This window comes from Agelaius tricolor, unplaced genomic scaffold (genome assembly GCF_023055355.1).
Source record: "Agelaius tricolor isolate 1412-34295 unplaced genomic scaffold, bAgeTri1.0.p SCAF_18, whole genome shotgun sequence".
Taxonomy (NCBI): domain Eukaryota; kingdom Metazoa; phylum Chordata; class Aves; order Passeriformes; family Icteridae; genus Agelaius; species Agelaius tricolor.
This window is the reverse complement of record NW_027269278.1, coordinates 7,099,025-7,126,694: the sequence shown is the minus strand read 5'-3', so window position 1 is coordinate 7,126,694 and position 27,670 is coordinate 7,099,025.

Genomic DNA, 27,670 nt, shown 5'->3' with positions numbered 1-27,670 from the left:
TTATCATAGATTTTATTAGTTTGTAACATCAAGAGAGATTGATTAATTGGTTAAAAACCAAAAGTTGAGAGGAAAACATTATTTTCCAAACCTGGAGAGTGGTGCTTTGCCAGATTTATAAGCTTGCCAGGATTTTTAATTGTAATAATGCATCAAATTAAAGCATGCCAGATGAACTCCTTCTGTATTAGAGATAAGAGGCAGGTAAAGGTATTTATATGTAAGCTCCAGTGGAAATACCAATGTGCATAAAACACCACAGGCAAAAATAGATATTTCTTTACTTGAATGAGTTAAACTTGCTTAACTTTAGTTTTCTGTTTACTATGTCCAAAACATTTTCCATCTTAAACACATCTTTGCCCGTAGAAGGCTGTCAGTATTAAAGCAGAGACTGAAAAATACCATCTGGCATAAAAAGCCACACTGAGTCCAGCAGCCCCTCATATAAAAGCTATTGTCCCAGGTAGATTGCAAAATCAAACACTTTACAAATAAAAAGGCAGAAGGCATATGTTTATAGCAAAAACTTGAAGAACTGATGAGCAAAGGAGAGATAACAGAAGGGTATGCCATTATGGAAAAGTTAGCTCAGGCTTTCATGTGAAAGAAATCAGAAAACTCCAGACAGTAGCATTATAAAATGTATTTGCTAAATTTGGAGATGCTCCAACATTATTACATGCAAGCTTTTTCCTTGTCTATAAGAACAGTGGCCTAAATAATTGTTTCTATTTCTATACACATAGCTGGTAATGTCTAATATTCATGTATTTTCAGTGCTGCTCCAGCATGATCAGCACTGCAGCGTGGGGATCTTGGTTCTGTCTGGCACTAGGAATTTACAGCCCATTTTGGTGCTTCTTAAAGATTTCTCCAGGTTTATCATCCAATTGTTATTGACTAAAGCTTATTGCTTAGTGTCTCTCAAGCTCTTTGCAGTGCATTTTCATTTCAACTGTGATGAATAATTTAGAGTAAAATATGCCCCATCATTGTTCACTCTGTGAACAGTAATTCAGGAAACCAGCAAATCAGCACAGACTTTACATGGCTTCAAAAGTTTATCCTTCCTCAAAACCTGACATTTTCTACTTATTTTACTTTTTACTAGATATGAATCCCTCTTGCCTTCATGTAGGTTTTCTTATTGCTAAAAAATACTAGTTGGCACACAGCAGTAACAGCTCAGCAGCTGAGACAGAACTGACAAAATTCTTTTTCAGAATGGCTCTAAGAAGTGTTTTACAATCATAAGAAGCAAACACAAGAGGCATGTTGTCAAAAGGAGCAAGTAATTTTAGACTAATAGTCAGGGTAAAAGGAATGTACTGCAAATCTTGCAACTAGAAAGACTGTAAGGAACAAAAGATTATGGGGACTGCTTTCATGGAGCCCTCCACACACACTAGCTCTCCTCTGGCCTCACTGTTATAAAGAGTTGCATTCTTGGCGTAGAGATAATGGAAATAAAGTATAGGTTGGTTTGCAATACAAGAAAGCTGAGCACAGTCTCCCTGCACAGTCTTGTATGACGTTAGTCATAGCAATTTTTGCTTTTGTCACAGGTTAGTGTAAAACAAAATAAAATGAGCCTCCCTGATTAAAAAAATAAACAAAACCACAAAAAACAAAACACCTAACCACAAATCAACCAAACAAAACCCTCAGAAAATGAAAATTAAATGAGACATTTGGACAAAAGGCACAAGGCAAAGAAATCTATGGTTCTGCACCACATCTAGACAGTCATCTATACCTATCCTACCTGCAGGTACTGTGCATTTACAGCACCCAGCATTCTGGCATCAACAAGAACTCAATGTGACTATGAAATCTGTATGCTGTTACTCTTTTAGTGTATATTAAATTAGTGTAAGAAATGAGAAAGGGTTAATTTCAGCACTTGTTCATCACCTTACCACAACAGCAGTAATTACAGCTATGGAATGATGTATGGAAAGAAAAGTAGCCTGGAGAATACCAAGAAAGCAATCTTCAATATACACAGTTGTTAAATATTATATCTGCACTAAGATCAGCTGCAAAAACCTCAGCTGGCAATGCAGACATCTCTTTATTACTAATGAGACAGTGCAATTCTTTATGGCATGTTTGCTTCAAAGAAAATAACTAGTTTAGCTTATTTTTAATTAGTCTCAAAAGGAGGTTTTCATTGAGTAGGAGATTCTCAAATGACAAGAGAAAACAGAAGACTCAGCAGAAGTGAAGTGAACTAGAACCAGAGGAAGAGAAGCTAAGTCTCTACTGGACAGGTTTGCCAATATCCCAGCAATTCAAAGTCACTTAGAGTAGAAGCATGCAGAAAGTGTCTCATTATATTAAGGCAACTGCCACCTCTGAGGAAGCTGCTGACATAAGGTTTGTGCATGAAAGAAGTTTTAGCAATTCCTGTAGGGGGCTTTGTTTGTTTTCTTTAAAAAGACAAATTAGAATTCATTCCACAAGGGGTAAAGTTTAAAAATGTCCAAATCCATTAAGGAAAGAATGGGACCCATTTTTCCAGTGGCAGCAGCTCCTTGAGTTTGATACTTGGAGGAAAGGAGTAGGTGAATGCTAACTATAGAATCACTAATCATGCTTTAATTATAAAGAATGTAGCACATGCTAGGCAAAAAAAGGAATTAGGAAAATAAGCAGATAGGTGTTGAAAAGCATATTCTAAAATTTCCTTTTAGCAGGATGAGTGTTTTAGGTGGACTCCAATTTCTAAAAGAGAAATTGGTACTAATTCTGACTAATAGGAACTAAAAAAAATTGTTTAATTGTTAGCCAATTCAAATCTGTGAAATTTGAATGAACTAAGGAACTTTTATGTATAAAACAGGTTAGAGACCAGGAAAAAAACTTCTATCAAAAACTCAAATAAACCAGAGCAATAAATGCACGAGGATGGGATTGAATGTAATTGCATATGACTGCGGATTTTTTCAGAGCTTTTTGCCCTGCTAATAAGAACAGCAGAACTGTCATGTTTACCTCCACAGAGAAAAGAAGTGAATGACTCCAAATCAAATAATCAGCTATCAGAGAAGTATTGTTTGACACTGACTGCAGGGCTCTTCATAGCAATCAGTGAAGCTTAGCTTTCCTATCATCATTTTCATGAGATTCAATCCTTTTCTGACAATCTCAAAATGATAATGCTGCTAATTTACTTGTCTTAAAAAAAAAGAAACTTACAATCTTGCTTTTTCTTCTGAAATCCCATAAGAAAGATGCTGTGGAGTGAAAAGCTGAAAAATATCTAAAGAAATGACACACAGTATACAAATGCAGGGAGCCAGGAATCAGTATCAGGACCTCAGAGAAGAAATCACAAATACTTCCCTAAACCAAACAGTTGCCACTAATAATAGTCAGGAACAAAAATGTAGCATCTTTTATACACATGGTTAGACATCTTGCAATACAATAACAGGAACCAATTAGATTAATGAATTCAGTATTTGAGAAAAAAAAAACTGGTTTCTGTCATTAACTACTGGAAAAGTAAGTACCAGTTTTGCTCTGTTTTGCTCTTTTGATAGGAGCCATTATCATTTCAACTGGTTTTAAAATCCTTTTTGTATCTAACAATCAAGAAAGCAGGAACAGCCTGTAATCCAACAGCAGTGCTTGCATACAGAAATCCATCATTAGCAAGTTATGAATGTTTTTTCTTCACCCATTTCCTTTTACTTGCCAGTAGCACAAAGGCCGTTGCTGACTATTCCATTAAGTGATCCTGGAAAGTTTGCTGGATTTAGTTGGTATCTGATTTAGTTTATCAGCTGGGTTTGAGTTGGGACAGAACAGACCTTTTGTGTCTGTTACAACAAAGAAGGTTAATGGCAGTTGCTTGTTTCAGTCAAGGCACTACTTCCCATGTAGACGCACACTTAGCACGTGGACACTGCAAGGCACATGGTAGCAGGCAAAGAGGTGTGGCATATACAAATTTTCATAACCAGTAAAAATCTTAACATGTGCAAATACATATTTGCTTTGCCAGTATTCAAACCTGTAAGCTGAGAAACTCATCTCCTAATAAGCACTCATAAGTTACAGAAAGCTCAATTGATCTAATGGGTGTTCAGTCTCCTCAGATTAATAAACTAGGAATAGCTGGGCCATTTCAAAAACAGATGCAATTTATACCACCTAAATAATTAAAAGCCTCTGTTTTTGTAAGTAACTTCTATTCCAGCTTTAAAAATCCATATTATATTTCTTTTTTATTCATTGTACCATTCAGTTAAACTGACACTTTGCTGTGGTATGTAGGTCACTTGCATTTACTTTGAAGTACTTTATAAACACAGCAGCAAGCTGAAGCTTTTGTAAATGTCCTACCTCATCTTGGTTGTATTACAGTCCATTTGAGGTGCTTAACAATCAATGCACTTGTAACACTTAAACTGGAAAAGAAAGAAGTTTGATTTAGACTGATAAAATATTCATATTGGGCCATACCTTATAAGTCTCCAGAAGTTAAAGGCAATGAGTTTGCCAAGATAGGATAGCAGCTGTATCCACCTATGATATATTAAGACACAAATGACACAATTTGAAATTACATTATCAATCAGATTTACTGTTCTAGTTGCCTTACTGGGGAAAAAATCCCCAAAACCCTAGACTCTGTACAGTCTAGTTCAAAAGCAGACATTTAAAACAGCAGTGAAATATCATTTATTTGCCTATTGAATCTATAATTTCTGTTCCAAAACACCAATTATTCTAATATGGTATTAGTGGAAGTAGCATACCACTAGTAGAAGTAATAATAGCACTTTGCAATTAGCTCACATGAAACAGTGCAACTTTCAGACAACTGGAATCTTTTCTTCCCGTGTATCCTAAGTCTAAGGGGTCCACGAAGTTTCTGCAAAAATGTCAGAAAGATTTTTCATTTCTATACAGTAGCAGTACTCAGAATGCAAAAGCCATTAGATGCTTTCCCTCGTATTTCTTATTAACAGTAACCTCTGAATTTTAAAAAGCACAAATCCTTAGATTTTGGCTCTAATAAAAACAGACAGCACTGTAAATGGGCTCTATTGATAAAGATGCTTCATTTTATTCCTTAGAAATCAGATTAAAACTGGAAAAAAAAACCTGCTCAGCCAATGAGAATTTGGCTCATTAGACTTGATAACATATGCTGAATGAAAGCAAAATAGAATAATTAAAACCACATTATTAAATTGAACAAAATAGAAGCCACTAGTTTCATTCTGGTTTGCTAAATGAAAGATTAAAACTTTCTTAGTTTTCTTTATTTGGTTTCAAATTTGACCCCTCAAAACATCTGCATTTAGCAATACACTACTTTCCAGAAAACTACAAGAGTTTATTAACATTTCCTAACTTTTTCCCTTACTAATGAATTGATAAAGTAGAAAGATATTTTTGCCTAAAACCAGATAAAATTCCTAGAGGAAAAAGGCTGAAATAGCAATAACTAACTAGAGAGCCTTTTTTTGTCTTTCTTTTACTGTGTTATAAAGGAAACCCCTTACCTACTAAATTCCTGTCCTCTTGCAAGCTAACTCTTACTCCAATGATCCACAAAGTATCTCACTCAAAACAAATCCTTTCCCATTTATATCTTTTTGTATCAATTAATGCAATTGCTGGCCCAATTGCACTTAGAGCCTAATTAGTTTTCATTCATTACTTCTCTGGGTTGATTTGGTGCAGCTGGGTTTCTGGTAGCAGGGGAGGGCCTCAGAGGTAGGTTCAGTGAGAAGCTGCTGGAAGCTTCCACCATGTCCAACAGAGACAATCTCTGCTGGCTCTCAAGTTGGATGAGATGGTGCTGGCCGAATCAGAGAGGCTGGTAACACCTCTGTGATGTCATATTTAAGCAGAAAAATGAAAACAGCATACATGCAATTTTTTCCAGGGATGATAAGGAACTGCTGCTGGGGGCTCCTGCTTCCAGAGACAGGGAGAGGGGCCTTGCTTCCAAACTAGAGCAGCCTATCCCCAGAGGACTGCACCCTGTGGATGAGTGACCCAGGCCACAACAGTTTTGGGAACACTTGTTTGCCCATGGGAGGGACTCACAGAATAGCAGAGAACAGACTCCTTTCCCTGAATGAACAGGAAATTTTGATGAACAGTCCAAAACTCCCACGTCCTGTCTCCCTGTGTTTGGTAATAAAGAAGGCTGGGAGGGGCAAAAGGTGTTTTAAAGGCTTATATTATTTTTCATTATCCTCTTCTGACTCAGTTAATAATAAATTTACCTTATGCCTTTAAATTTGAACCTATTTTGCCCTTAGAGTGGTTTTCTCCCAGTCCTTAATTCATCTGCCCAACTGTAGCAAAAGCAGGTAAGAAATGACTTTCATGGGTGCCTGGCATTTGGCCCATAGTGTCAAAGCAGGACACTATGATACTTTCAGCTGTGCCCCTCAGTGAACCCAGGGTCTTCTACCCAGCTGAATTGTCATGTGCTCTTTGGCCCTGACCCTTACAGAGAGAGAACTCAGCCTGCATCCCACAAACAGGATTTCTTCAATAAGACATTGGCATCAAGTCCAACACTGCAATCCAAAAGGGGCCACCCAGCTGCTCCTCAGCTCTGGAGCTGTTCCACTGCCCTTTCTGACAGTAAAGCTCCTCCTGGGCCAGCCCTGCACCTTGAGCAGGGTGGGGCTGCTGTGTGTTGCCATCCATGTCCAAGCTGCAGGGCACAGCCTGAAGCAGGAAGGGAGACTCACTTTTGGCAGTTCTGCTCTAACTCAGGAGCTTGCAGTTGCACTCATGAGACTGAGTTAACATGAATGCCAATTTTCTGTGCTGAGTAATGGCCCAAATTCAATAACTTTCCTCTTGATTTAGGAACTCCACGGAGGTTGAGTTTAACCTTCACATCAGGCCTGTGGGCGTGACTCTTCCTGCCTTGTTTCTGACTTAGCACAGCAGCAGAGAGAGAACACAGCAGCAAAGACTGGGAATTAACAGCCTCTGAAATGTCATGTTTCCATTTGATAAGAAAAAGCAACTAGCAGTTGAAGATTACTTTAATTGCAGTCTCATGTAGTAGCCAAGATTATAATCTCTCATATTCACCACTTAACACTGCAGCACTGGTTTGGCAAAGTTTATTTAATATAAATGACTGAGCATCTTAGAGTCAGGAAGAGAAGAATTTTTAGAAACTATCCAGCCTGGATTAATGTTATAATGTGAAAGTAGCAAAAGTTTCTTCACTCTTTAGACACAGCAAGGTTCTTAAAATGCTCATAAAAGGAGTTTATAGCATGAAACCCAATACAAAGGTATAAAGATAATGCTAGAATTCAAAACCACACTTGTGCTTTACTTTGTCACAAAGTTATGAAAATGAGACAGACTGAATAACTCGCAAATGAAACAGGGGTTACCTGAGACCTTGATCTCTCTCCTCCTCCTGATGCAGCTACATTGTCATAGAAACATTTTTTTAACTTTATAGACAATTCCTGTGTATGTCTCAGGTGTCCCTGTGCAGGTATGGGGACCACAGAGAATGAAGTTGAGCCTGGGAAAAAGGGTGGGAGAAAGTGTTTTAGCTTTTCTCTTTGTTTCTTGCCATCCACCTCTATTATAAACTCAATTCACTTTTCCCAAATCCAGCCTAATTCCTGTGATGGCAGTTGGTAAGTGATCTCCAGATCTTTGTCTCCACTGATGGCTTTTTCACCTTCCCTTCTTCCCCCATCACACGGAGAAGGGGGACTGAAGGAGTGTCAGGGTGAGCAGCTGGATGGGGTCACCCCATCACTTACATGGCACCCAATGCTGGACCCAACCCACAGCTCTGATATTACAGTTTTAGGCTCTACAGTTGAGCTTGCTGGCCATTCTCAGGGTGCTATGGTCAGGCTTGACCCATAGTAAAAACAGGCTCTGCTGAGCCTGTTGTTTTACCAAAATATGTATATTTTCAAATGAGAGCCTGTTTGACTGAGTTTTTGGAGTTGATAAAGCTTTTTGCTGGAGATGTGCAATACTGTATAAATAGCTCGACCTGAGCACTGAGAAGAAAAGCACAATCAAGGATCTTCAGTATTTGCATGTCTTTTTTAAATGTGGAGGAAAACAACGGATTTATCAAAGAAGTTTAATATATGTGGCAACACATAAAGAAAACCACTGAGTACCACTGTACATAGTGGTGTTAGTCTAGTTTGATAATGTAACATAGATTCTACCCAACTTGAGAAAAAGATTAGCCAAAATTTTAACATTTTTGGCAAACAACTTGTAGAAGCAGTTTTGCAAAAGAAAAATTGGTCATTACTAGTGCTGCTGTGATTGCACTAATATAGTACATAGCAGGTAATACAAGCTTGCTTCTTTTGTGCTTGGCCTAGATACAAAGGTAAATAAAAATAAAAGTTTCAGTTAAGTGTGCACAAATAAAAATGCTTCAACTGCTCTCCTCTGATTTAGTGCATGCCTGCTTTGCAAAGCTGTATGGCTTTCAGCATTCAGATGGAGAATGTGTCCTGCCAAGCTGCTCTCATTAGGACTTTGGTATGTGCAGAGAAATCTCCTGCTTTTGCAGCTGGTTGAGACTGCAAAGGTTTTCATGTGGGAAAATGTTTAGAGGGCAAAGCCAAGAAATGCATTGCATTTTCTTCGTAAGCTCTGAGATCATCACAAGTTCTCTGACCAAACATACCTTCAGTTCTTATCTCTGTCAGTCCCATCACGTTCTCAGACTTCTGGCACTGAAAAATCTTTCCAAGTAATGAAGAATACTGCAACCAAGATATCCCATAAATATGCTGCATCTGCAAAATGCAAAATTCAAATTTATCATTTGCCTGGTTTTCCTCTCAGATGCTGGTATTTTTTGGGTAAAATGTCCTGGAGTTGTTAATAAAGTTTGTGTTTAGCTTACAGTGCATCTTTCTTAAAATTTGTACATCAGCTCTAACTGGGGTGGATTAAAGGCAAAACACTTAGCAGTCAACTGTAGCCATGACAGTGACTCATAGCAATTTTTTGTCTTTTTCTTGGAAATGGCAGAATTTAAATGTGGTTACTCAATAACTATTATGTTGTATATGTGGTTACATTATGGGTAATGATCTGGAAAAGCAGGAGTTTTCTCAACAAGAAGCGTTTGTTGCAAAATAGGCAATTAATCTTCAAATAGACCATGTTAAAACAGGTGTTCAGTGACACACAGATTGGTGGCATTGCTATTGAAACATCTTGTTTCCTAGTGTGTTGGCACCAGTATGGAAAAAAGAGAATGTTTCTGCAGTTCTCCATCCAAAGCAGACCAACACCTTTATAAATAACTTTTGATTCTCAAGACAACTCTCTCTACATCTTCATGTATCATGGAAATTCTAACATTAGAATCTGTTCATCTGAATGGAAAATGCAGACTAAAATTAGTTACAAACCATCTGCATCTGTGAGCTGTCATACACAATTTCAAACCTATATTCCTACTTTTTGTGCTTGAAATAGAATAAAATAAAGGAACAACTTTATATAGGAAATCTGTGATTCAAGAAGTTAATATGCTCTTAAGCTATATTCTGCTGTCTAGAAATCATTGTCTCTGGGTAGCTCTGTTCTCCACCTAATCACTCATTTTCACATATTTGGAGAAAAAGCAAACCACATGCTAATATGAAGGAAAAAATATGTTTTGGCCTGAAGACTTAGATTATCACCTTGGTAAATGCATAAGTACTGCTTTCACAGTTGGTATGTGAATTGATCTAATTTCCTTAGACAAGTTTTGCCGTGGTCATAGTCTGCTGGTTTAACAGCTGATTTGGGTTTTCATGGTGACACAGCCAAGGCCTTTTCCAGTTCATAGGAGAAGCTGCCAGAGAAGGGAATGAGATCGACAAGGCCTAAATGTGAACTTAAATACAAACTACTGAGGTGTGTATAGTGAGGAGGGAAGGAAGTTTTCTGTGTATTTAGGCATTTTAAGGAACGCCCTTGTTGATGGGAGAGCCCTGCATTGATAATCCATTATATTCCATTGCCAGGCCAACTTCTCAGATGGTAAAACAAAAGACTGGCAGAGCACTATCCAAGTTGGTAAAGCTTTGCCAGTACACAGAAACATGGAGAGGGCTTCCTACCTTCTAGCAAGAAAATTATCTTCTTTGCTTTTATAATTACTTTCAGTTATCTGAAGCATTTGCTGCTTTCATTTCTTTTCAGGAAAGAAGTGCAGGTGTTGGCTCTTTTTAGAGTAGTAAACTCAAGAACCTAAATTATTTAATGCTCTACATACTTTGTAACCTAAGGGTGTTTTGATCTGTCAAAAAGGGGTCAACAGAAGTCAACAGGGCACATGCAAGATCTGATGGCCTTTTGTAAATTTCAATTTTTTTTTTAAATTTAGTTTTTAAAGGCTAAAATTTTTCTTCTGGTTTTCCTTTTAAAATAATGAAATAAGCCAAAATGCCAGTCTATAGAAATGTTGCCAAGCTCACATTACAGAACACACTGTCCAAGCTTTGATGTCTAGTCTAACATCACTAATGTACTTAAACACAAAGAAGAAACAATTTATTTTGAGAATTGCCTCTCCTCTAGGGAGATGTGCAAATTACACTGAGTCAAATAAGGAATATAAATCTTGGAAGTTACTCTTGTGATGAGAAGAACTAGCCGTAGTTCTTCATATGTTTGACACTGGCTGGTGGCTTTTAAAAATGCATTTTCATTATCAGCCCTGCTTTCTAAAATCACTTTATGATCTGGTCACTATTTAACACAAGAGCAGCTGGATACAAGTTAAATTTATGCCTATCCTTTAAATGATGGATGTCGAAACAGATTTGCACAGTACAGCAACTGTGTTCACACAAACTCCCTATCAGCCCAAGACTTCTGTCTGAGTGATTTCCAATGCAGTCCGTTCCAGGCCGAGGAGCTGAAGGACAGAAACAAATGTCTCTTACATTTCAGGTGATTAATGTTGTTTTCCGAAGTATTTGTCACCTGTACTGATATCAGCATGCTCAACTTGTAGGAAAACTTTTCTACAGTGCATTTGGAAGGGAGTTCAGCAAATAAAGCTATTTTCAGTGCATGTTGTTAGACAGGAATAAGCCTGGTATTTCATATACCAAAATTCAGAACTAGGCCTATGGTCCAAATTAAGCTAAAAAACACCAAGGTGTATATATATAAGGTACCCTTTCCCAGCCAAAAGTTACATTTTTCATTCTTATGACATATCAACAAGCTTCCTTTCCATGAATGTTTACAATAGTTTTTTAATCATTTTACTAAAATTAATAAAAACTCTTCCCTTACTATTTATAGGTTAATATATTTAAAGGCTCTAGTAAGGAATTTTTTATAATAACATAAAGAAAACTCATCAATTTATTTCCCAAAAGCATGTGATAAAAAATAGCTTATGTCCCCAAAATAATTTAATATTACAGAATAAAATAGCGATATTCCTCAAACTCATAAAAAACTTCAACACTGTTCCAACAGGCATTGACAAGAACAGTCCATTTGAAGGAACAACCAAACCTACTACTACCATAAAAATCAAGAATGTAATTAAAAGAAATAACAAGCAAAAGAGAGAGAGAATGTTTTTTATTTATATACATCAGATATAGAGACAGAGATAGAGATAGATATATAATCTACATTCACCTACAAGAAAATCAGTATGGAAACTGCCCACTGTTGTTCCCTGCAATAAATATTGTTCATTTATCATCTTGGATTCTGGATACTAAACTCCCTCACTTTCAATTGACTCATATAGATCTTTCTCTAACTGCCTCACCTTACAAATTGCAGAATATTTGTATTCATCAGAAACAACCCATAAATCACCCACATCATTATCCCCTCAAGAGGTCAGACATTCTCTAGGGAATATCCTGAAAAAAACAGTTCCTGACAGATTGATAAGCAGAAAGCATCTACTGTGAGCACCCAGAGATTCAGGGCTAGGACTGAGAATTTGTCTTTACAAGGTAAATTCCAAGTCTCTGAGGCCTGACCATGCCCTTTCAAGAACCACATCTGCTCCAGTGACCAAAATTTAGAGTAACTTCTATGGAAAGAGGATCAAGCTCTAAATATTCAGAGTTGCAATTGTTTCAAATGATGAGTATTACAGATTTCCATGTGGAAAGTGTAAAGCTGACTTACACAGTCTGACTATAGTGAGACAGAGCAGCTGGCATCATCCCTCTAGAGGAAAATTATAGGGTGGTGGCCTCAGTCAAGAGTTCTGAGAGCTGGGGAGCATTCTAGGCAGCACTTTCAGGAAAGAAAAGTCGCTTTGCACTGCTGACATAAATGGATTACAGCTGTTGCCCTCTGGAGTGAGCCTGCTGCCCACTATAACCAGCATCAGGTGCAGAGCCCAGCAGTGGAGGCTGCACAGCTGACCTTGCTGAAAATGTACAGAACTCCAAGGATATCCTCACAGTGCACTAATTCCCTTACTTTTGTTAGTATCCTTCTGACAGCTGCTTATTATTGTGCCAAGGTCCAATGTGCTACTTGTATCAAAAATACCCAGAATTCTGTCTTGGGTGCCATGCCCATTCCTATTTCTGGAAAATGAAAATAAAATTTCCTGGGCTGCCTTTGCAAATGTTGCTTCCCCACTCACTAGAACTAAGAAAATTTAGGTACAGCTCTCATTCCATTTTTCCAAAAGATAAAATGAAGCATAACAGGAATTAACCTGGATATAAAATGTGCAAAAAAGAAACATGCACTTGACTTTTTTAGGGCTAGAAAATGTCTTTTCCTATAAAGTTACGCAGATACTTAGAGGCAATCAAAGGGCATGCAATAGTGGACTTGCTCTAGTACAAATAAAATCACTCCATTAGTTCTACTGTTTTATGTAACCATTTGATCTGCTTCAGTGGTTGTAATGGTCTGATGGGAGAAGGCTCAAAAGTACCTTAAAAATCCCTTTATTTTGTCAAGTCACTCTGCAGCTCTCTCTTGTACCACTTTACTCAAACATGCTCTGTGCTACTTAGTGAGAACAATTCCAGACCCTTAAAGAAATGTCTTATTTCTTAAAACTGAGTACCTTAGATTGGAGTAAAATCCTCTCCGTCCTTAATAGTGAATTTAATAAACTCTAGGTCCACATCTTCACAGTCATTTGCTGATTCCACAGAGCACCATGGTCCAACCCTGTGGTCTTTTGTTAGCACAGGAACCTGTTATATGTTAAATAATCAAAATAATTTGTGTTTGAAGACATGCAGGTTAAGAAGATGAACTACAGGGCAGAGGCAATACCAGTGATCAAGCAGGCACTTCCCTTTCATTTTTGCAGAAAGACCAAAGCTTTTCTCCTAGAGGTTTGCTAAGATCCCTGAAGTTACATAATAAAGACACATTCATATTTTTACAAGTATTAGGCATTTAAAGATGCAGATAAGTACTACATATGCACATCTGGGAATTGCATTGAAAGCCTGTCTGTAAATTCAAGTTAAGTTCTTTCAATGTAATGAAAGATATTAATATTATGATACTGAGCATGCATATAAAAGTACATGATTTTCAGACATCTTGATCAACTATGATTCCTACTGATCATAGTTGAGTATTTGAAATAATATGCTGATAGTACAAGTGCTGCTCTTTACTGGTCTGTATTGGTCCCTTTTATAGCTCTGGAAATTTGAGTGAAATTGCACTTTTGGACTTTGTACTGGAAGTGTGTCACACTCATGCAAGTCATAGGGTTTTATTAGCTGATAGTTCCAGTTCTCTGGCATGACAAGCTCAACTGACATTTCTTTTATGCATTTATGGAAAACAGACTGAAAGGAGGGACAGTGACATGCAAAATAGGAATTCTCATTATCTGTTTTTTGTTATATTCTTAAACTAGAAGAAGAATCCTAGTTAGGATTCTCAGTATCTTACCAGGATCTCCTGGTGCTAGGATATGTACAAGGTCTCCTTGCAGTACAAGGGGACTTTCTTTTTCTCTAATGAAACTTAAATGTACCAGGTTCTCAACAAGGTGAGGTTTTCATGAACAGCACTTGCCCTCAGGAAATGCTGCTTTTTCAAGACAAAATATTCAGCATCTGACCAGTAAATTACATTCTAAAAGATCTAATAATTTGGAACTAAAAGCCAACACTTTTTAATTCAGCCCTTCCATTATTGAAGTCAGTTATGCTGTTCAATAAAGCTGCAGTGAGACAGCTCTATGTGCCTATTCTCTTCTGAAGACAGAGCTGTGAGTTCAAAAGTCATAAGAAGGTGCTCTGCTTGCAAGGAGATTAAATTTCATAGTTTCTGGTACATTGGACATTGAACTACAATAAAATCTGTCAGTTTGCGATAAAATGAGTGATGGTAAACCAAAAATTAGATCAAAAATATCTTAACATAATTGCATAAAAGAACTAGAGGGCTTGTGTTTTTCTCAAATCCTGTTCTTAAATACAAAAAGGTAGTTTTAGTATAGTCAAAAATACTTGTGATGGGGAAGACTAAAAAGGAAAAAACAGCAATTTCTCGTGAAAACAAAAGCTGTATTATTTTAGTGCTGCCCTTCTCTGTTTTGAACTAATATCTTGTAATTACTAGCAGTGCTGTCAGAACATATGCATGTGTATATTCAAGGTTTCTGTTAGTTCTTGTATAGTCATTTTAAAGAACAACAACCCCCAGTATTTGATAATGAATGCACTGTCTCAAAAGAGACACTCTCCCAAAGAGGTACTGCCCAGCTCTTGCTCAGTGCTGCATGGAGCTGTGAGAAGAAAGAGAACAATTTCAATTGTTCTAATCTTGCAGAGCCCTGTGGCTTTTGATCTTCTCTTTGTTCCCTCTTTGTGAAGCACAACTTACACTGCCTGCAATTTACTGAGTTCACTATTTGCTTATCTATTTTGAGCAGTAACAGCTTAGTGTGAAGTTCCTCTGCAACTCTTGGACCATGAATTTTCTTGCTTCTAAAGATAACATCTGCATTTCTTTCTATTGTACAGTCTGAATGTCATTTCACCTGTCTGGTGTCTTTCTAAAGTCAACACCTGAACCTCTAACTGCAGAGTGTTTGTTTAGTGACTAGAACAGAGTTTGCAGCTAATCTCTGACTCATTTCCCCTCAGGCTTTGTTTAGAGGCTGTGAGGGACAGTTCCACAGCATGTGCTACACCTGTTAAGGTGGATTATCATACAGTTTATAGACCAATTAATTAAGAGTTAGGCAATTCTCATAGAAACTGTTCATTACCAAAACTTCCACTAGCATTTATTTTCTTATGAAGGCAAACATGTATGCTTATACTGAGCAATTCTCTCACCTTTATAAATTTGTTTTCTCTTTAAAGGCTGCATATCTAACAGAAGAAGTGACACTGTGCTTGGTACCCAGCTACTGGCAAAATGGACTCTTGTCTGTGAAGACACTTGTTCATTGCAGTATATCTGACCCCTGTCAGTGCCACACTAGAGTGAGAAAAGGGATTGTGATGCATTGCAAACCTGGTATTTTCCACAGGTTCGAGAAACAGAAAACAAAGTGGGGTAACTAATAGTGTTATCAGTTTATTTTCTCAGAAAAGGAGCAGAAAAAATGCGGTCAAATGTGGCTAGCTGACAATTCTCTGGATGGCCAAAAATCTCTCATGATATAGAATTGACCATAACAGGCTTCTACCAGCCTTGGCTCAGTGTATAAGTTGTTATGAAAAAGGTTTCAGGGATGTTACTTCAGAAATTACCACAGAGAACACACTAAAAAATGTTGCAAGTGAGACAAGAGGTTACTCTAACCTGCCACAGAGATAATAGAGGTGAGATCAGAGCAAACAGCTTCCCCAAACTGTAATCCCCAGCTTCTGTGGCAAGCAGTTCTCATCAGAAGCACAAAACTGGTATCTGTATATAATTTTAAATACATTTATTGCTGCTTTAGAGCTTTACTTTAAAGGACTTAATCATAATTAAGCATTTGAGATCATAATAATTAAGTCAAATTCCCAGTCTTTGAATGGTAATTTACAGCTTTAAATGGAACATGCAAATAAAAAGATGGTTGGATACATTCAAATGCATCCTTGCAGGTGTCTCTGAAAGATATTCTCCATACCCAATGTTTGCATGGTAAGTTTTTCAAAGTCACTATAGAGGAGCCTCACAAAGATCAATGAATTCAGTCCTATGGTATAAACTTTAAGACAACCCAATACATTTATCTTCATTTATGCATAAACATGTTTAGAATTCTTCCTTTAAATTTTCTTGTTAAAATTCCAGTTGTACATTTTAGCTGATAACACCTTTGCTATCTGACTATATCCATTTTTGATCTTGACAGAGATTTGATGCCGGGAAAAGGCAGAATTATGCAGAGGACACATGGAGGTTAAGTAAAAAGATAATCAGAACAACACTGTTAGCTTCTCACAATTCAGAGAATTCTCCATCTAGATTCTGATGAGTCCAAAAGCATTTGAAAATTCAACAGCAGTGGTAGGGAAGGACACCAGTGAAATCAAAATACGTTCCTCCTAGTTCATAAAGTCTTCCAGTCATGTATCAAGGGTGAACAGCCTAATCCATTATGTTAGTCATTCATTTAGAGGTAGGTAATAGGAAAAGATCCTCAGGGACTAGCAGATATTTTCTATTAAGTGACTTGCTGCTCTTTAGTAACTTCAATCCCACAGGACACACATTTCTGAAGTCTCAACACATTTTTCCAATGCTAGGGAATGCAATAACAAAAAAGTTCTGCATAACTCCTGTCCCCAAAGCTTAAAATATAATTTTAAATCTGTGCAGCCATAAAAGAACAAAACATGTCAAAAGGAAGTATTTCTGACCAGGCAATAAAAGATTAAATATAGGTTGGATTTAAAGATAGATATGTTTTAGAGGTCAAACTAATAAAGAGCAAAGTCTTTATTATGCCAAAGGCCAAAATTTGGGACCTTCTTCTCTTTGGAACTTTGTATCCTTGTGGAGAAGGCATAACCCAAACCAATGAACACTTTGCAATTATATGATACTACTCACCAAAAAATGTAGAATATTTAGTTGTGCTCCATTTCTTGAGCTCTACAATTCTCTGGGATTTTTTAAATCACAGAACCTTTGAATGTCATGCAGACAGCTGTGAAAAGCTCAGTTAGTCATGATTATAGAAAAACACAGCAGAAAAACAAATATTTCAGATTGGCATTATTTCAAATCCTAATATCCAATCTTAAATTTGAGGAACCTAAAAAAATGTTAGATTCTATTAATGTACTCGGGGTACTTGGGTTCAATTCTGCCTGACTTCCAGCCTTAGCCTTGAATCAGCTTTCTCTTTCAGAAACTTTTTAGCCATTCCAAAAAATACAACACAAGCAACTCTGTATAATGCAAAAACTAACACAAAATAGTTTATAAAAGTACAGAAATAATTTTCATATTTTTTTGTTTCCCCAGTAAAGCTCATAGAGATAATTCAACTTCACAGACTTTCTGCAAATCTGCATTATTGCCAGGGCTAAGGATACTTGTTTGCTTGTTTGTCAGGTTTTTTTTTTTGAAAGAGGTCTGTAAATATTCAAGAGATTAATTTCTTTCATTTAAGTCAGTGTGACAGTTAGTTTGGGTAGTTTGGGAAGGTTTTGAGTATCTGGAATTTAGTCATATTAATTTTGAGTAATGCTACTCTGGTCTTATCTGCACAGTTTGTAAACTATAATTCCCAGAGTTTTTATATTGACATCCAGTGATTACCAGGATATTAAATAATATAATACATCTCAGAATCTTGTCAAATTATACCCTTCTTAGCTACTTAACTAGGACAAGTCCAGAGTTAAAAATTCAGCCAGCACACAAAGGAGTAAAACATATGGGAAAAGGAAAAGAAGATGGATCTTCATAAGATTTTTTTCTGTTTTCCAGTAAATGTTTAATGAACTTGTAAATCCTAATCATCATCGGCAATTCAGAGGATCACTAGTAAAGCTTTCCTCTACATCACATCCTTACTATTCAACTTCAACCAATTTTTGGTACGTGTATAGTGAATAAACCAGGTTTCCAGAACTACAGTGCAGGTATGATCTGCAGCATCCTACTATTCCCAGCTCAGATTGAATTCAGCCAGATAGATCAAGGTTTCCTTTACAGAACTGAATTCTGGCAACAAAAAAGGAGTGTCTTTTGTTGGTTGGTTTGTTTGATTTTTAATCCTTTGTGGTATGAAGATATTTCTTAACTACAGTAAGGGAGTATCCTATTGTGTTTTCATGTCAATGTTTTATGCATGGCCAGAAAGTGCTGATAAAGTGTTTCTGTGCATTCAGAGGGGAAAAGCACTCAAAAATGTGTTTCTGCAAGTCTTTGAAATGTATCATAGTGGAATTGCATGTGGGTTTCAGCTAAAACAAATAAGAGCAATGTATGCTAAATTACTCTTCATTGCATCTAATTTACTGTGAAAAGGAGATTAATACTAATGAAATATATCGATATACCCTGGTTTTCAGCCCAGATAAAGAGCAGAAAAATACCATTGCATTGTTCATATTTTACAGCTTTACCAGTTTGCTTGTACCATTCCCATTAATTTGCCCATGTCCTTTTCCTGCCTCTAAATGGCCAAACAAACCAATTTGTGTCATAGCTTTTGGAAGTAAAAGCTTTGGGAACCAACAACATTCTGTAATTCCTGAAGGACTCAGCTTTCCATACTGTGTCTTTAACACATTAAATCTCTTAAAAGGCAATTTCAAGATGCCTTTTATGCATAATAACTTTGACATTCTAATCAAATCAGATCATTCCAAAGGACACAGCACTGTCAAATTCATACTTTCAAGCATTTAATGACTTATACCTATATGCTCAGTTTCTCTGTTATTTATTCATTTAAATGAGTTCCAATTGGAACCAGAATAAAGGAGGATAACACTGATAATGTGCAAATGTTCTTGAATAACAATTTGATTTAGAACCAGATTTCTCTTCCCCACATGTAACACTCAGGTAGATTGGCAGTCAATGGGAAGCAGCCTGCACTGGCCTGCTGCTCTTGGGAAGCCCAGTTTGAACTGGTGGGCAAACAGAGAACCAGAAACCCAAATGAGAGCAGAATGGCATCATCTTAGAGGTCCTCCTGTAGTTCCAAGTGAGATTGGAGCTTCATTCCTCAAAGCAGAACAGCTGTGCTGACCCATGTGATGAACAGCAGCCTGGTCATTAAAGGTGTGAGATAGAAACCAGATCTGTGGTTTTGACATGAGTGTTCTCTGTACACCCAGTTTGGAAAGAAGATTTGATGCAGGACCAAAATCAGCATGAGCATGCTAGGATGCATGCTAATTTCAGAGTCCTTCTGTCATCACAGGACACAATCCACTCCCCAGGTGGAAAAGCCCATCCAAGACCTGAATCTGGAAATGATTTTCATGTTTCACTGATGCAAGGGAAGGGGCAGAGAGGACTTTCCTAACCTACAGATCTCTAAGTGTTAATTAACTAATTATTTAATAAAAGAATCCTAAACTGAAGAGGATCGAGTTCAAAATATAAACTTCACTTCTGTGACTTGTTTTTTAAGGAAAATAGAGTCTGTCTCCCATGAATGTCTGGACCATTGTTTTTAAAACTTTTGCAAATGTCTCATATTCTGTTTTCTGAATATTTTTTACTCCCTGTTCTCACAGAAGGCAAAAACCAGTATTTATTCTTACCCTGAGGGACATGGAGAATTAATTTGGCTTTATCTATATCAGATACAAGACACCTGCTATCACATATGTACAGTCATCTGTATCTGGCTAAACCTACTGTAAGTATAGGATTGCACTTACATCATTTATGAGGAAGAACACCAAGTGCATGAAGGTCACAGGGCCATCATGGAAAAAAGTGGGAAAAGTATGAGGCCAGGGAGGGGGAAGGAAAAAAAATCAAACCAAAAATTGAAGTTATCCCTGGAATTACTGTAGAGTCTGGGGAAACATTACAGCAAATAAATATTTCAAAGAAGATACTAAAAAGACAACTCATCATACTTCCTGCAGTGAAGGAATGCAGGAATAATGCTGATCCCAACTGCTCTGCCTGAGCATCTCTGCACAGTCTGGACACTGGCTCAGAGTCCCTCTGCAGTGAAGAGCACTGCAGCACAGCCTTCTCTACCTAAGGCAAAGATTCAGAGAAACTTCCCAAAATAAAAGTTTAGATATCAAAGTAGGCATTGGCAAGGCAATATCTCTATACATATATAAACATATATAAACAGCTCTATTAGTATATGATTTATTACACAATTTATATTATAATTCAGCTTACTTACCATGTTTTCCAGGCAGAAAAAAATCCATTAATGTTTCAAACTTCATGAAAAATATGAACGTGCATGGATCTCTTGGAAGCATGTATGAAGCACAAAGGGACTACACCCAATAAAAATCAATCTATCAATTTGCCAAGTCTGTTAATCTTCCATATTCATACCTTAATAAATTGAGAATTTAATTTTTAAATTTTGGTAAATTCAACTTAAATTTAAATTTTTTTAAAGTAAATCATTGGACAATGCATTTTCAGTGATTACAAAAAAAAAAACAAAAGGAAAGATTTTAATTTATTTATTCCATAATTTCTATTATCTATGAATCTCAAATTGAAATTAAAAATAGTTCATCAAATATATATTAGTCTGATCAAATTCAAAAAAGCCTGTGTGTGATTCACACTATGAATACTGGTACTTTCTTTTGTAAGTGTTAACACATATTGTAAAAGTTGGTAAAATATAATTTATTAAAATTCAGTTTAAGGCAAATATTTGCATACAATTGTATGAAGTAACTGCAGTGATTTTACTTCCTCAGATATTTTAAGGATCCACTTCTAATTGGAACCAATGTTGTTTCCCAAAGGTGGCATGGTTACAAACTTTTTCTCTAAATATGAAATATGGAGGACTAAAAGAGACATAGATCACTTGTCAATGAAGATCTAAAGAAGTATGGAAACTGACTCCCTGCTTCATTGTATCATCCTGAGGGGATACTACTCCTGCATCCCAAAAGGAATAACACTTCCTGAAGTACAACCCAAGAAAATTTTAGTGTTTCCATAAATGAAAACAATACTTAAAAACTTTCCTGTAGGTATCAGATGCATGTGAAAAAAGTATGAAAGATTTGTTAAGTGATTGGTCCAACATTAAGCAAGAATTACAACGCAGAATGTGAACAAAAAGAAGATTATTAAATATTAAGTAGTATTTGGAGTAAATATGTTGGGACTATTTCAGATGAAAAGAAAACTAAATAGGACAACCATGTTTAAACAGAAAATATATTTTTACATAAAGACTCATACAGAAAGATTTTGTTGGATTAGGTCTAGAAGCATTGTATAAGATCTTTCAATAAGTAAGATACTGGTATTCTTTATTTAACTTTATTTTTAAAGCAAGGAATAAAAATATCTGGTACTCTTGTAACTGCCCTCATTAGTATATACTGAAGCACTTCAAAACAAAGATCTTGATCATTTTGGTTTTTTTTGACAAATGGAGGAGCTGAGGCAGAAAAGAAAGATTATCTGCTATCATAAAAATATTGCATTGATTGCCTCCAAAATCCTATCTAACCCAGCATATCCCATTGGGAAAAAAAAAAAAGGAAGAAAGAAAAAGAACAGTCAATAGAAAGAATTTAAGTGCCTGCTTCTTTGTTTTCCAATGAATTCAATGAAACTTGAAGGCTGCTGAAAGAGATAAAAGCAGAAGTTAGGTTCCCTAAATTCAGGTCCAGCCTATTAACGACAATAGTTTACAAAGGAAGGATCTAAAAGAGATTTGTCCCAACTCAGGAAGAAACAACCTTTAAAAAGGCATACATGGATTCTCTCTTGAAGAAGAATACCCATAGTCCAAGCTATTACACTATTAATATGTTTTGACAATGTATTGATTTAGAAGAAATATGAAGAAAAGCTTTTTTTTTTTTCAATATGCCTCTTGCATGTAAGGGTTTTAGCATTCAGTTTTTAATCAGTGTTAGTAATAGGGTTTTAATTACACAAGTTACTGCATAAAATAAAATTCAATGCTTTTAACTTTGAAAATGTATCATTTTTTGATCCACGTCTCAATAAAGTCCAAGAGCAGATGTCCACTGTAAGTTCAGACTAAGTAATAAATGTAAGAGGATATGAAAGACTTGTTTTTAGAAAGATGATAAAATTTGATATGAAGAATAAGAAATAGATAGATTTTAAACAAATAGATTACTCCCTCTTGTAGACAAAGCACTTTTTTAGCTTAGTTAATAGAATTAACATTTACCAAATGAATTCTGTAACTTTTAAAAAGCCATAGCTCAACTCAGGGTTCCTTCTGACCCATGGGACATTTGCAAAGGATACCAAAAACTTGTCACCAAAATTCAGAAAAAAATATAAACCAAAGCAAGGTATTGTTTTCCTTTTATGAAGAATCACCTAGAATAGTTAAATTCAAAGAGCAGCCATGGAAAGTGCTCGCCAAGTCCCACTTGGGGCCTGGTGTGATCCTGGCAGTGGCACTGCTGGGGACATCCTGGGTGACACTTGGCTGTGAGGAGACTTAGGGATCTGAGTACTTTCAAATTGTTCCTTCCTGCCATGTCCCCAGCGTGGTTCAGCTGAATCATCAGAACCAGATGTAGGCTGAAGGCTGATTAGATATCAGTGCATTCCTGAACTAATCAGTCCTGAGCCCCTGATGGAGTCCCTGGCACAGGCACAGCCCCCCACCAGTGCATTTGGAGCAACTGATTTCACTGAGTGGATAATAGAACAAGTCCCCAAACAAAACTCATTTTTGGAAAAGCAGCATATACAGTTTATGGCATCCAATCATGGAAGTGAAACTATAAAAGTGGAACAATGTGACTCAGGTGACCCATTACAACAGCTTGAGTATAAAGTAACACAACGAATATGCTGAATTTGTGAGTAACCCACTGGCTCAGTCCAGATTTTGCAGAATTTTTCATTGAGGAAATATAAACAGTCTGAGAGCTTTTTATATACTGGGCAAATAAAGTAAGCCAAGCAATGCCTACTAAATTATTTATTTTGAATTATTTGGCTTCTTCAGCACTGAACACTTGTAAGCAAGGAAAGAACTCAGTTATGACTTGAAAGACAGAGGAAAAAAATATTCTGCATATGGTAGGAAAAAAGTCAAGCAATAAAACAATTAAAGTACTAAGAAAACATTCCAACCCCCTATTTCCATTCATAAGGAGCCTTGAGAAGGCCTCTAAGAAAAGCCTTGATTTAAAACAGAGTACTATAGTCCTATAACTCACTGTAAGAATTAGCAGCAACTGTCAAGTTCATTATGAGTTTTGTACCTTTGAGAGCACTGGGTTAAAGCTGCAGAGAGGAAATACACTGGCCCATTTATTCCTGGTCAATCTTTGGTTCCAAAATCTTTCTGACTTCTCAGCACTGAAATTTTAAGTTGCTCTGCTGTCCTTGGTCTCCACACACTCCCTAAGTAAAAACAGTATTTATATAGCATATTAGATTCAGACTTAATATTCAAGATTTATGTTTCTGCCCCATTAATTCTGAGCTTTTGATCTTCAAAAGATTTTTCAAAGGACTTCCAATCTTCTGTTCTTTGAGACACACATAAGATTGGTGGATAAAATGCAGTTCCACAGATGGGGTCTGTGGAGCTGTTCTTACAATATCACCACTCTCAGGAGCATGGAAAAGGCTCAGCTACACCAAAGAATGAACCCAAAGATTGGATCAGTTGCATATTGCTGGGGTATGTGGATAGCTCAGACTTAGCACCTTTTTCTATGTAAACCAATTTCCACAACAGGCACTATTTTTATATTTATTTTTTACATTATGTTATGTACCATTATAGAGAAACAAATCTGTACTTGAACTTTATAATTTATTATAATTTATGAGAGCTTCTGGTATTTTCACATAGGTTTATTCTGACTTTTGGACCAAATATGAGAACAACAAAGTTTAAAACTTCAAACCCTAATCTTTATGAGCTTCAACAAAAGTTTCAGAAAATATTAAAAGAAACTCTCAGCTGAAATGCAGTCGCATCCTAACAAGTTTTCGCGAATTCAAATCGCTATTTCAATATGCTTTTAAAAGTCCATACAGTCTGGGCTGTGTGGAGGAGCTGGCATTGCCATTATTATTCTGTAGCTGTTCTGCAGTTATGAAATTCCTGAATAGTTCCCTTGGAGGACAAAGCAGGCCCAAAGTTCTGGAATAAGATTTTAGGAAAATAATTAGGGATTTAGAGATACTGATAAGGGAGGATTAAATTTCTGTTGCCAAGAAAACCCACTTGATAGAAACCTGGGCTTAAAGAAATGTCACACTATTTGCTCTTGTATCTCTACAGGGAAGGAGAATGAAGGATTTACCACTTACTTCCTACTCAAGGTGACTCCCAAAAGCCTCAGAGAAAATTCCCCCCACTCCACTTCTGGTGGAAAGCATCCACCTATCAAAACAGTCAATTATGAATAGTCCAGAGGCTCAGATTTTTCTAGAATGGTTTATACTCAAAATCTAAACCAGACTAATTTCAGACTAATTATTAAAAAATTATGTTATTTGGGTATCTTTTTCATGACTAGACTTTATACTATTTAATTACAAATTGAATGAACATAACATGGAGATTACTTTGAGACTAGGAATGGGATGGTGTTTTCCAAACTACTTTATAATTTGCCCTAGCAAAAACTGTAGAGTACAGCTGCAACACTAGTCTTAGAGCTTCCTATTTTCTGCTACAGGCAATTCTCAGAAAGAGAGATACAATCAGGAAATAAAAATAAACATGCAAGCAAAAGGGTTGTTTATCCTATTGATTTTCTATTTAGTCCCATAAAATGCCTCCATTCCAACACTATCAGCCTCTCAAAAGAAAGCTCAAAGTGATATTATCTAATCTAAGGATACTTTGCCACAGTGCAGCAATAACTCTAAAGGTTAAAATTTGAGGAAATTTTAGTAATGTTGCTGACCAGTAGAGCTGAAACATTTAAAAAGCAAAGGTCAATAAATCAAGAATACAACAAATGGTCTGGGAGAAAACATCAAGAAAACAAAAAACACTTGTATTTTTTTAAATTAGTGGAATCACTTACAGAAGCTTAATAAGGTGACAGAGGAATTGTGTCATAGGTATGTATTGATTGCAAAGAAAAGCTTTCACAGGAAGAGGTAATCCAACATTCTTCAGCCTCTCATTTGGGGCTTCAAGAACTTTCAAACATCTCCTCAGGACAGAACAAAGACTTGGCAGTCACCTTCACTACAATACTGGGAAGTCAAGACATCTTCCAAGTTCTTCTCTTCATACTCTGTTCAACCTGTCAGTGATTCATACTTCAGGGGTGCAAATGAATGGAAATCATTATACACAGCATAAAATATAGAAGGAAAAGAAAAAAATAAAAATAAAAAGGCAATAAAGCAACTTGAAAAAAGGAGTCTTAAATAATTGCTTGGATCTCCAGGTTCACTGATGTTTAGAGAACATGTTTGATGTTTGGCTCTAGCACAGTGAAAGCTCCTTGAGGATGTACATTGCAATCCCTGGCCTTATGGAGAATGTGACTTCCCATCTGAACAGCTCTGGGAGGGTGAGACCAGTGGCATGAACTGCTGTGCCAAAGGTGTGTCTACCTCAACTGAATTGGAATTCTTCTCTAGACTGAGACACTCAGTGGGTTATCAACATTTTAGTAGGATTTGAAGAAGCATGGACAAACAGTTATTGTAACAGCTTTTGGATTCTGTAAATAATGGTAAAATTAGTCTACTACCGCTGAAGTAAGCACGAGCAAATGTGGGTGTTTTTTTAAGGGTAAATGTTATATGTTAGATCCTCTAAGATTTTAAACCAGGTAGAAAGTTGTACTTGTAACAGTGTTCCTTTTGTGGTTTCAGGGAAGATAAGCAGTATTTTTAAGACTCTTTGAAGTGAGAGTTTGAAGAAGTGTTATGGGAGTCTAAAATGAGGGAGCAATTAAAATCTAAAATGGGGGGAGCAATGCATGGTACCAGTGTGTAAGGATGTACACAGACAGGCAAACTCCATGGCTTCAGGACAGAAACAACAAACATAAAAGTTTAGTTTGAGAATTTACTTTCCTGAGAAGTTTCCTCTAATATTAGTTCCATAAGCAAGTATAGCAAACTATTATCTGTAGGAGGTTTTGCTCCTAGATTTAAACTGAAGTGTGTTAAATGGATATCTTAACTCTTGTTGCACAGGTTAAACTTCTACAACTTTTACCTTACAAATTTAAAAAAAGAAAAAGTATTTAGTTGGTCTGTATTTACCTAATAGTCAACAGTGTAATCTCATGAAAATGCACTTACAAATTGCTGATATTACTGGCACATATCCATATACTAAATGAAATTGCCTAAGAAAAAAATAAGGTTGGATTTTTACCCAGAAGATGAGAAGGATCAAATTCAGTGGTAATCAATACCTTTGGGGATTTGATATCAGGGAAATTGTAAGGCTCTCCCGAGTGGAAATGTACAGAGAGCAAATTCCCTACTCTGCACAAATGAAATCTAAAATACACATGCTTTTGACATCTAAGCTTTTGAAGGTCAGATCCAAAATTAATCTTGAAGCAGTGAGAGAATAAAAAAAAAAAGGGAAAAAATCACTTTCATTTCTCTTTTCATGCAGTGAGATTGTTTTCAGCAGCAGTTCTCTGTCATGTCAGTGGGCACCAGCTGGTGTAACCCAGCTCCGGAGCTCACTCTCTAGTGAGGGTGGCAAAGTCTGTTCACACTGCAGCAGTGCTACTGAAATACAACACACCAGAGAAGATGCATTGCATTCTGAGTCGCTCCTGCAAGTGGAATCTGAAAACAACATATTGGGCTGAAGATCTAAGACAGCCATTTAGTAACTGCTGCAGTACTGAGCAGTTCATGATTGATTTTTTCTTCCTCTACTTTAACAGTACATAAGGCATACTTTCTCAAGTGTGATGCAAATAAACACTTCATATTTTAAGTAACAGATATATTAAAATCAGTATGATTAGAGAACTAAATATTATGCTTTTCTCAGTGTCTCTCACTATTTTTCTTACCCTATGTTGTTTCCTTAGGTGTTCCTTTTACTGTTATCTCACAAAATACTGAACCAGGCTAAAACTATTAAATTTCTGTAATTCCTGCATGCTGTTACTTCTTCAATCAGTTCTCTGGATTTGCTCAGCCCACAGGATGTCAGGCAGTTTTCCTCACAATTTCTCATTAACATAAAAAAGGATCATGCCTTCTTGGGACTACACAATAATCTTTTGCCTTTTTGCTTTTTCTGCTTCTTGATGGGTAAAATATAAATTTCTTTTTCTGACTGACTGTCAGACACCAATACAGTAGGCAATAGCAATGACTCAAGTGTGAAATATAACACCTTTCAACTTTAGGAGAGGCTCACAAGATTCTGTTCTTTAAAAATAACAAGGTAATTTATTCCTGGGCCACAAACAAAATTTTAATTTGCAGGAAGAAAGAATACCTTCCTGGCATAGTAGATAATTAGTACACAATTATCTAAGCTGATATATGCCAAAATGTTTGACACAGCCAGCAGGTGAGGCATGAG